Genomic DNA, 11,122 nt, shown 5'->3' on the forward strand with positions numbered 1-11,122 from the left:
CGGGGCGGGCAGTGTTTTGGGCCGAGCCCCGGCCCGGCCCGGCCCGCCCCGGTGGCTTTGGCCAAGGGCTTCCGCAGGATCAGGGAGAAGGGGGGGCAAAGTGGAGGAGAAGGCGGAGGATGCTTTCCCGCACGGGCAGGGGAAATTAGAGGCTTTTTCAGACTCTGCCTCCTCGTGGGTTATTCTTGTGCTTATTTCTATCTACTGCGACGGGAAAATAAAAGCCACAGAGCATTTTAAGCTACCGGCGTTGTTCCCAGCACAAAACACCTTGAGAATAATTTCCTACCTCTGCCTCCGCAGCGCTGCTGTTGCCTCACCTACGCTTCGAGGGGCCGAAGCGGCTTCCCAGACGGATGGGCTCGCTTCCCAGCTGCTCCCATAAACACCAACATTATCTCCCTCACCCCACCCCATCAGGAACCCTAAGTTTGGAAAGACAGGACTTAATATAGCATGAGGGAGGCAGCTCCGGTGAGTTTTAAGGCCTCCTGGAGTTGTTAGGCTGACAGAGGAGGAGGTTTTGCACCTGAATATCCTTGTCTGCTGATGGGAAAGGCTGCCTGCATGCCAGCAATATCCAGCATGGAAAAATCCCTGCAGCTGGCAACAAGCTGAGTTGTCAACACTGACAGGATATTGAGATCGTTCTTGTAGTGAGAGAAATAATCATAGAATGGCTTGGGCTAGAAGGGACCTCAAAGATCTTTTCATTCCAACCCCCCTGCCATGGACAGGGATACCTTCCACTAGGACCAGGCTGCTCAAAGCCCCAGGATGAACAGTAGTTTATCACCTGCAGATGCCCAAACAGAAACAAACTGCATTTGTTGACTACTGCCAGTCCAAACTCCACAAAATCAGGACTTAAAACAAAACAATTATGAAGAGAAAGAAAGGCTTGGCAAAAAAAAAAAATGTTCTACACCTACGAATAAAGGGTACCTGGTTCATGAAATAAAGCTGCATTTTGTCCTTTTGTTTTGAATAGTGCAACTACCTTGCTTTATCAGAGGTGCTCGTTTAAAAATATAAACCAGAAATTCACAAATAACCAGATAAACAAAGAAGCTGGTAATTAAAGAATTACCAAGCAACAGAAGACTCATGATAACATTGCAAAAATTTGTAATACTGTGTGCCATCAGTATGACTAGAAAAATAGTGGTGTAGCATCTTCTTTTGTGGTTGATATTTAAGCAATATCCAACATATTTTCATTTGCCTTTTTGTTGATGTTTCAATTTCACTCAGGACTGGTGAGCTTTTTATGATACCAGGCTTACTAACTTCTCCAGAAAACTGCTACAGCCCTTGCCCTTTCTCTTGATGTTCCTCATCTTTCTTTCACCATTCAAAAATATAGTTGTGAAATATGAAGGTTTCACTTTTACAACTCTAGCCATTACAATATGTGAAGAAAAACCTTCAAATAAATGTTCTGTAGCCTCCAGCCAAAGCTTCTTGCCACCTGTATGGGTGCAGAGATCCTGTGAAGTACAGTCAGCCAGGACACTGTCCAGCTAGAGAGTTATATAGACAGTCTGTGGGACTGAAAGATAAAATACCCCATTGAATTAATTGGTAAGATTTGTAGGATCAAGCCCATAGAGACACGGGCAACAGAAATCGCAGATAGACGTTGGATGGCCCACATCAATGGGTAGTGTTGCTGTGGGCCACAGCCCCCGAGTAGTTTTCATGGCACAAAAATTAACTTGGGGGCTGGTATTCTAAATGAAAAGAGTATCTTTTAAAGTGGAGATTTCTCCACTTTGCAATTCCCAATGTGTGCACAGGACAATTCTCTGAACACAATTCCAGAGTTTGGCTGAACTTCCCAGAAAAATCTCCATTATGGCACTCCCTTGCACAATATCTGAGTACCTCTCCTCCAGGCCGGCTATCTGTATTTGTCTAAAGATAACAGCCTTTTGCTGGTTCCTGCAGGGCTAGAAAGGACAGCCTTCAGAGCTCTAATCTCTGCACAGCTCTTGTACAGAAACGGGGCCTGCAGGAGGAACAACAGCTTTTGTTGTCACTCAGTCATGAAATAGCAAACCTCAGATCCTGAAAAGTAATCATGCTCCCTACAGGTAGGGGATTACTTTTGCAATCTCAAACCCAGTACACTCTAAATGTCTTTTTAATCTGCTTTTTGACTCCTTTTTAAAATACATCAATCAAGGTTAGATTTCCCAGTTTTCCTCTGCCAAACTGGCAGCCAGAACCAAATGGAGGGTTTGCATATGCTCACAAATCCCAGGGGTTAACAAAAAAAAAAAAAAAAAAAAGGCCTCTTGAGCATGACAGACAGTTTATTAGATGGGTCTGAAACTGATTCAATACCAAAGGCAAAACTATTTCACTGCAGTAGAAGAGTGTCCTCTGCTTATGCAAAAATGAACCCATCCCATATCAGTTTTTTCAGTGATGATGAGAGATATAGTCTCTGCCTGCCTTTGAGACTCTGGTCACCACTCCCCGCTCTGGCATGCAGAAGCATTCTTTTTCAGGAGAGGAATGGAGGCAATGCCATGACTTCTCCACACAAAGAAAATCAGGTCTCTGTCTTGTATCTCAGCTTCAAAAGGGTGGCCTCTGAAATCCCAACAGCTGATTTGAAAGTGCCCAATGAAGCAGGACGCAGCCATATCTCTTCTGCATGTACACACACCCTCACATATCAGCAAGCTCTTGCCACAAGCCAAAAGCCAGTAGTGGCTTTTCTAGATAAGCTGCAAGGCTGAAAAACAGTATATGCCAGGAGACACTTCAAGGGCACCAAAGGGCTGGTCTGAACATACTTCAGTACTGGCAGTACAAGTGGATTAGTAGAGACACTCCCCCCTGCCGGTCAAGTTCAACGACTGCCTAAATAAGCTTAGCACTTAGTGCTGAGTGCACCTTTCTGGCAACTCAGTGGGAACAGAGCTATTGGGAAACACAGGCTCACAGTGTGGGTGTTGAGCTCTCTTGAAAGCACAGCCTTAGATTTCTTGGGAACAGAAAAAACAATTAACAGAAAAGAAGTGCAGCACTGAGGGCTGTTGAGTCACCGGTGGTCATTTTTAGGAATTAAGTGCCAAACATCTCTCAGCACTGATCTCAAGTAGGTCAATGACTATCACCCTGCAGACAGTGATTCGGGACCTACACAATGCTCTGCTGAGCCCCAGGCTGCTCACATCACTTGTGGGATGACAGCAGCACCTGCTTTGAATCCCTTTCCCTAATGCCAGTGCAGAAGTTAATCTGCCTCTAAGAAATAGGTATTCACTTGCAGTAATTACTGCTGTTAATCTACCCTTATGCCCATGAAGGGAGGCATTATTGTTTACAGACAAGCAGTAAACAAAGTAACTAGCAGCAGGAAAAACTGCATTTCAAATAACTGCATGCAGTTATGGTCAGCTTGTGCAACTGAAACAGTGAAGCCACAGGACTGAAAGTGGGTTCTGGTTTAAGTGAAGTACTGGTGCAATGGGGATTTTAGCAAAAAATAACCTCTGCAGCAGCATCCTTTTCTTACTCTGAGAAATATAAATACCAGCACAGCAATACCATGTATTCAAAATTATCACCACAGATTTTCTGCCTTTGATGGCCACATTAGCTTGTCTTTACTAAGAATAATTCAGCCATTCTCTTTTCCCTTTTATTCTTCATCTTACATATTTGTTTGCCTCAGCCTGCAGGAGAAATAGCTTTATTGTGTAAGATTTCTGTTCATTACTTATTACATGTTTTTTTTCTACCCCAGGAATTGTTTGGTTCAGAGCTGACAAGAAAGTGAGTTCTATCCTTGGTTTCCAATCCAAAGCACAAAGTGCATGCTTAAGCTTAGCTTCTGAGGAATACCAGTGACTTTACATGACTAAGATGAAGCCTTAAATGAAGGGTATGTTTTTGTGCTGTGCTGAAAGTGGCCCTCCAGCAGCCTGCTGGGATACTAGACTGGGATACAAAGAGTAGACCTCTGAGGCTGTGCAGATCCCTGGAAGCCCAGAGGGGAAAGCAGTTCCTCTGCAGTAGCACCATGTCCATGCAGAATTTCCCCAAGCTCCCCAGGAGCTGGTTCAGTCACACCACTCCTGTTGTCTGTTGTCTCCCTAAATCAAATAACTTCTCTCCTCCCTTGGCAACAGCTTGTAGTGTAACTTCACTACTTCAAAGTCCAAGGGCTTCAGGGCATAGCACAAATTTGAGTGTTCACTCAGCATAGTATCATGTTTTAACTATGCGTACTTATGAGGAAGGTCCTTTTTCAAGAGCAAGGCTACAAATCCCTAATCCCTGCAAGAACGCACAATTAAAAGGCCATCTAGGACCTCAAGTTTTCATTCACCCAAGTTAGCTCCTCTGCTATGATCCCAGTAGAGCCAAGCCAGATGCCAGACTGCTTTGGATTGCACTGAACAGACACACTGAACAGACAAAACTGATTTGGCTTTTTTTCATTCTGGGGCTGGGGAGGTGTGTTTAATTTTTCGTTTGTTTTTTTTTTTTTAAGAGACAACTGTTGTGCTCTCAAATAAAAGACTTTTCACTGGAAGACAAATCAATGGTGTATAGCCTGGATATTTTCACAATCCTCATATATAACTAGAGATACAACCTCTGTTTTAAGTTTTGAAGTTGTTACAGTTCCTGTCTGCCCAGCATTTCAGAGCAGAAAACTCTGCCTTGTTAAGCCTTTATTGTGGGGAATGGGGAAGCAAGACTTGGATATATGAAATATTTGAGTGCAGAGAACAGTCTGTTCTCAAGGAGCTGACTTGTCAGCAGGATTCCTCACTGCTTCTCATTAGGAAGGACTTAAACTCTTTCCTACATTGTGCTTGTTAGATTTGAAGCATGGGAAGGGGCGGGGGACACCTATTGTCTTTAACAATTCCAAGAGAGGAATCATCAAGGTAGCTTGCAAACAAAACCAGTTGCTCATACCAGACAAACTGGGATACTTGGCCACTAAGATTTTTCCCTCAAGAAGGAAGTGAAATTGTGAATAACCTCAAAATTCACCCCACTAGTTGCTCACTCGCTGCTCTACACATGCACATTCAGCAAAAAGACTAGGCCCCTCCAAAACATGAAAGGGCCTTTCAAAAGAGTACATATTGTCACACATAAATAAAATTACTGCATCAATGATCATTATTTAACTAACATATGGTTAATCTACAGGCCATGCTGCAGCTCACATATATAGTGATCCATCCTTCAGGTTTCAGCAAGCTCAAGTGTACAAGACTCGCTGTCAGAGCAGCATATTTATTCAAAAAAGTGGTTATTTGTGAGTAAGACAACTGCTTCAAATCCAGCTGCTGTCAGTTTGCTCCAGTTCAAAACTATCAGTCATCCAAGTAAGGAGACACAGCCATAGCAGATCACTGCATCTAACACAGTGGATGATACAGAACTGTAAAATGTCACCAGCACAAGCCTTAAAAAGAAATCTTAATAGGATGGAGGGAATAGCAAAGAATGGGTTCACCTAGGAGGGCAACACTTACCACTGGAGCTGTTCACAAAGATGTGCACAACACTCTCCCAGAAATCTTATGTAGGACATGTCTGTACAAAACAGACCAAATGCACTAGATTCATTTGAACAGGAATGATTAAAATGTGTAAACATGAGGAGAAAAATTAAAATTGTAAATATTGATAAAATAAATATCCTTCTCAGATTCCCAGCTGGCTAATAATTAGGCTTTGATGAACATGACAACAGGGCAAGGACAAGGAAGCTTTCATTTCACTGCAGTTTACTGGGGATTTGTCTCCAGCTCCTGTAGGAATAGCTGTATGGATCAGGTGTTTTATTGTTAAGAGCTCAGCCATAGTGCTGTGGTGTTGGTGGACCAAATTCAGAATCCCAGGATGGATCAGTGGATCATGTGGTCCAATGTCCCTGCTCAAGCAGAGTGATCCAGAACACATGGCACAGGACTGTGTCCAGAGTGTTCTTGAGTATACCCAGTGAGGGAGACTCCACAACCTTTGGCACCTACCCCCCCCTTTGGCAATTCCCAACATGTGCACAGGACAATTCTCTGAACACAATTCCAGAGTTTGGCTGAACTTCCCAGAAAAATCTCCATTATGGCACACCCTTGCACAATATCTGAGTACCTCTCCTCCAGGCCAGCTATCTGCATTTGTCTAAAGATAACAGCCTTTGGCTGGTTCCTGCAGGGCTAGAAAGGACAGCCTTCAGAGCTCTAATCTCTGCATGCCTCTCACACAGAAATGGGGCCTGCAGGAGGAACAACAGCTTTTGATGAAATAGCAAACATCAGATTCTGAAAAGTAATCACGCTCCCTACAGGTAAGAGATTACCTTTGAAATATCTCAAATCCAATATACTCTAAATGTCTTTTTAATCTGCTTTTTAACTCCTTTTTAAAATACATCAATCATAAATCAAGGTTAGATTACCCAGTTTTCCTTTGTCAAACTGGCAGCCAGATCATAAGGTAGTATAATGAATAGCAAAGTCTGCATATGTTCACGTAAGTCCCAGGGGCTCGAACCTGAAAAAAACCCTGCAACTTATTGCAAGATGTCTAAGAGGAAACAAAATCCATCACTGCACCAGCCCAGCAGCAACACATCATATGCAGAGATACTTATGCAAAATAGGTTTCTTCTTAGATTAACAATAAACTAATAAAACCATCCACATACACACAGACACCTATCAAATAAAACCCTACCTGAGTGAGAGCAGGAAGGGGAATAAAAATCATGTGTGTTTCTGTATCATCCAGATATTTTTAAAAGCCCAAATGCCACTCAGCTGTTTGAGCATTACTTTCTGATTAGGTAGTCAATCTCATTTGGATAATGCACTGACATTATGCATTCAGCCCTTCTTTTCTAATACTAGGGACCTCCAAAACCAGGGAGGATAGAATGAACTTAGGCAGCTGAATATGGAATTAGGTTACCACATTGGCATTTGGTATTTTCCTTTCAGTTATTCTGAATCATTTGGTGTCAGGTTGAAGTATTCCATAGGGCACTTGGATACTGGCTGTTAAGTTTCAGGACTCCAGCTGATCAGTTTTTAAGTCATAGGAAATCACTCAACAACAAAAAGGCCTGATTACCATGGCTGCACCTCACTGGGAAAATAGACAGCAGCTAAGCATGCCTTGAGGCAGTCATTACAGGATCATAGCCATTTCAGCATCAAGTAGCATTATCCACCTACAAGTCCTGCTGTACTGAGCAAAGCAAAAGCCTCAATGTGCCTAGTTGGTACAAAGGAAGAAGCCTGAACGGTTAACAGCCCAGCGCTTCAGTTCTAGGCTTGAAAACACATAGGCAGCACATAATGCCATCCTCTCATTTCTTGATGCAAACAGCAGAAGCAGGAGTAACACTTCAGCTATGTTCAACTTTCAACAGTGAGGACATGCCTCCTGAACTCTTTGTTGGTGTCTTGATTTTGAAAGACAGTTGTCTGCCAGGGAAAGTTAGAGCCTCCCTTGGAATGGAGAATGCAAACCCCCTTCCCTCCAAATTATTATAATTTTGCAATTAGGGGCTTTCAGGCAAAGATATGGGAATAGCAGTAACAGTTCTTTACTAGGAATATTGAAAAAAAGAAAATACAAATGTAGTAGTACAAAAAAAACAAGCAAGCAAACAGAAATCCTGGAAAAACCCTGGCAGAGTCAGGGATATGACATGACACCCTGTTGCTCAGGGTGTTGGAAGCAGTCCAAATAAATCCTCCTGGAGTAACAGATGTGGTTCTGTGGAGTAGAGATGGTCCTGTATAAAGTCCAGTGGTGGTGAGATGGGTCCAGTCTTCCTCCAGGCATCCAGTGGAAAAACCAGATACCTTGTGTCCTTCAGTCCCAGCTTTTATCTAGCTAGGAACAGTTGGCTCCTCCCCCACTGTGTGGAGCATCTCACAATGGGATGATGGAATGTGTCATATCATTGGTGGGCCCTAATGGCCCATTATCAGAAAATGTCCCTGGAGGATGGAGGGGTGGTGAACGAGATAAGAAACACTGCCCCACCTGGTTTTAATGGCTGGGCCATTATCAGAAGGCATCTGGCTCCCTCCACCCGCCTGGGGTTACAAGAGAAGGACAAAACATCTCCCAAAAAACCAGCTTTCAACAGATGAAGTAGAACACACATTTTTAGGTTACATAACCCAAGACAGTTGACTTCCCAGGAAAAAATTTAATTCTCCCCCAAAATACTCATCTAAACTACTCACAAAAACATCTTATCTTTTTCCTTCAAATTCCAAGATAAAACTGCTTGGATGAAAAACTAAAGCAGCAGACAGGAAGGCAGTGCACAAAATCCATATCTTTCTGCTGTTTGCCCCTCTGACTGGATCTTGCTGTTCCTGCTATACAATGAGTTGAAACTCAGAGTGGTTAAAAGAACTGCTTCCTCCTCCTAGACTCATGCACTTGCAAACACTGACAAGGATTTCACAGTTTCCATGCCACAAGCCCAGAAATCATTTGGAGTTCACAGGACTGAAGTCAGCTCATGCTGAGTGAGGACTGTCCTGTAGGATCTTTCTACATTGTTTCTGAAGGCCCAGTCCTTCCAGGAGTAGTAAACTGTGAATTTGGGGAGCTGTCAATATGGCCATGAATTGAACTTCTAATACAACTGATGGCTTATGAAACCAGTACAAGCAAGGCTATTGTCCAGGAACATACAAAATAGCTGAATATGTTGAATCAGATTTGACTCGAGGCCCAGAATCAGGAGAAAGAGATTGAAAATATGCTGTAATACCGCTGATTTCATTGCATTAGTATTTATTTATTTATTTTCTCAGCATATTTTCTTTCAGACACAGGGGGAGGGTCCCTCCAGGAAGTCATTGTTAATAAACTGCAAGGCATATTTCATGTACTTCTTATCAATCAACATCAAGGATTCTATCCATGCATGCAATAATTTAGCCTCACATGTAATTAACAGTGTCCACTTTAATAATAGTCAGGAATGCAGGCTCTCTTCCCCCCACCTTAAAGGATTTTTGGCTGTAAAAGGGTTCAGTATTTCAAGGTCACCTCAACAGTCTAAAATTTGGATGTAATTCACTCCTTTGTTGACACAGCCTTGCACATGGTTAAGGGGTGTTTTAATTCAGGTGAAAACCCTCTCCTCAGCCAGATGAAGGCAGCTGCTGGGGGCCCAGTTTTCAGAATCACAAGAGAAACTAAAACAGTCTTACCTTTCCTATTATGAATGCTGGCCTGCAGGCTGCTTCAAAAGAGAAAAAGAAGGTTGCAGACCTCTTACAATCATAGAGATCATTGCAGAAAAAATGTAGAAAACATCTATCTGATACTATCATGGGTTGGCACAATTTTGTTTTCTAGATATAGAGAAATCTAAAATGTTTTTTCCCTGCCCTGACCATAGCATGGGTTGGGGGGGGGGGGAGGACAAGGACCTATCAAAAATCAGGGTGAGATATTGGCAGCTAAGTTGACCAATGAGAACTGTCGATGTGACTCTGGAAGGAACATTTAAAACTAATCTGCTGGGACCGCCTCGCTCTCTTGCTTTGGAAATGAGCAATGAGGTAACATAGGGGGTGGTGGGCGGCCTCGGGTCAGGCCTTGCTGCCCTTTTGGGCAGCCGGGCCTGGCCAGGTGTCTGAAGGCTGCTGCCCACACAGAGAGAGCCTGTGCCGGCTGAGCCCCTTTCCCTTGCTTGCTGGCAGGGGAGAGGGGCAGTTACAGCTCAGCAGTGCAGGCCATGTGCTCAGACCGTGGCAGAAAGGGCCAAGCCATGGCCCAGCTTAATCACCGCTGGCAGCGGAAAAAGCAAGCCTGCAGCTCCATAACAACTCTGAGCTGGACCGCCTTAGATGAGACCAAGGGGTAGAAAAAAGGACATTTACCAGCTTCTTCCATCAGCATGGCCTTGCGTTTTTTCTTCAGCCCTGCAGCCCGTCACGTGCATGTGGCCTTTGCAAGCCCGGGCAGATTAAACCCTTTCTTAGCATCACGGAACTTTTAAAGCACAATTCTTCCTTGAGAGAAAGAAGAAAGAAAAAAACAGAGGGTACATGGAACAGACACCACATGAAGTCAATTAGGTAAGAAGTGAAAGAACTAATAATATTGGAATAAGATTGAAGAAGTGGACATTTTTAACCGGACTTTTCTAAGGTAAATTATGAAGAAATGAACTGTTCTTTGCAGCATCTTAGTATTATTTGGGTAGAATGCTATTCTAATGAAAATTAAGGACTGATGTAATAGTGATTTATTTGGGAACTTTAAAACCACTGCTCCTGGGTCAAAAGGAGGTCTCGACCTTTGAGACAAAGATAATTTTAGATCAGAAGAAGTATTCGTAAATAATACCCCAGATACACTGGGAAGCTCTGCTGACAGAACATCACAGTCTGCGAAAACTACAGGTGGCAGCAGATGTGTAACATTAAGAGGACTGGACTATTTTGTCTTATTGGCAAACATCTTCATAAAAAGATCTTAGAAGGACTCTTCTCCTAGAATAATGAGTGGTTATGTCTAAGTGGTGAAACTGACTGAAAATCCTAAGTTATGTCTTTCTATGTTGTTCAATAAGAAAGTTAATAGTTTGTAAGAGGAAAGAAGCGTGTTTTAAGGTATCATTCTGTTTTAGTTTAAGTTTTTCTTGTTTCTCAACTTTTTTTTCTTTTCTGTCTTTTAATATATGTTAATAAAACTATTTTTGTTCATTTTTAAGCTTCAGCCTGCTTTGTGTGTTTTTCTCCTAATCTCTCCCTCCCACAAAAATATTAACACTAAAACCCCTACATTGACTGGTGGTTTTGCCCGGTTTTATTAAATTAAAACCATTACAGATACCTCACCTGCCTGAAACTCAGGGACTCCAACACCTGCTTCAACAAGTCCAAAAGAAACAACTTAGAAACTCCATCTGCTTCACCATGAGCAACACTGGGGCCCTTCTAAGGGGGTTTCTATAGTCAAGTGGATATCTGCCAAGGGCAGGTGGAATGATGTGGGGGTCAACAAATCAGTCTCCTTAAGACACAATGCCTGTGTAACCAGACATTCTGAAGCAAAATACTTGGGGAAGAAAGAGCACAAGGATTCTTAC

This window comes from Hirundo rustica, chromosome 3 (assembly GCF_015227805.2).
Source record: "Hirundo rustica isolate bHirRus1 chromosome 3, bHirRus1.pri.v3, whole genome shotgun sequence".
In the NCBI taxonomy this organism is placed as follows: Eukaryota; Metazoa; Chordata; class Aves; order Passeriformes; family Hirundinidae; genus Hirundo; species Hirundo rustica.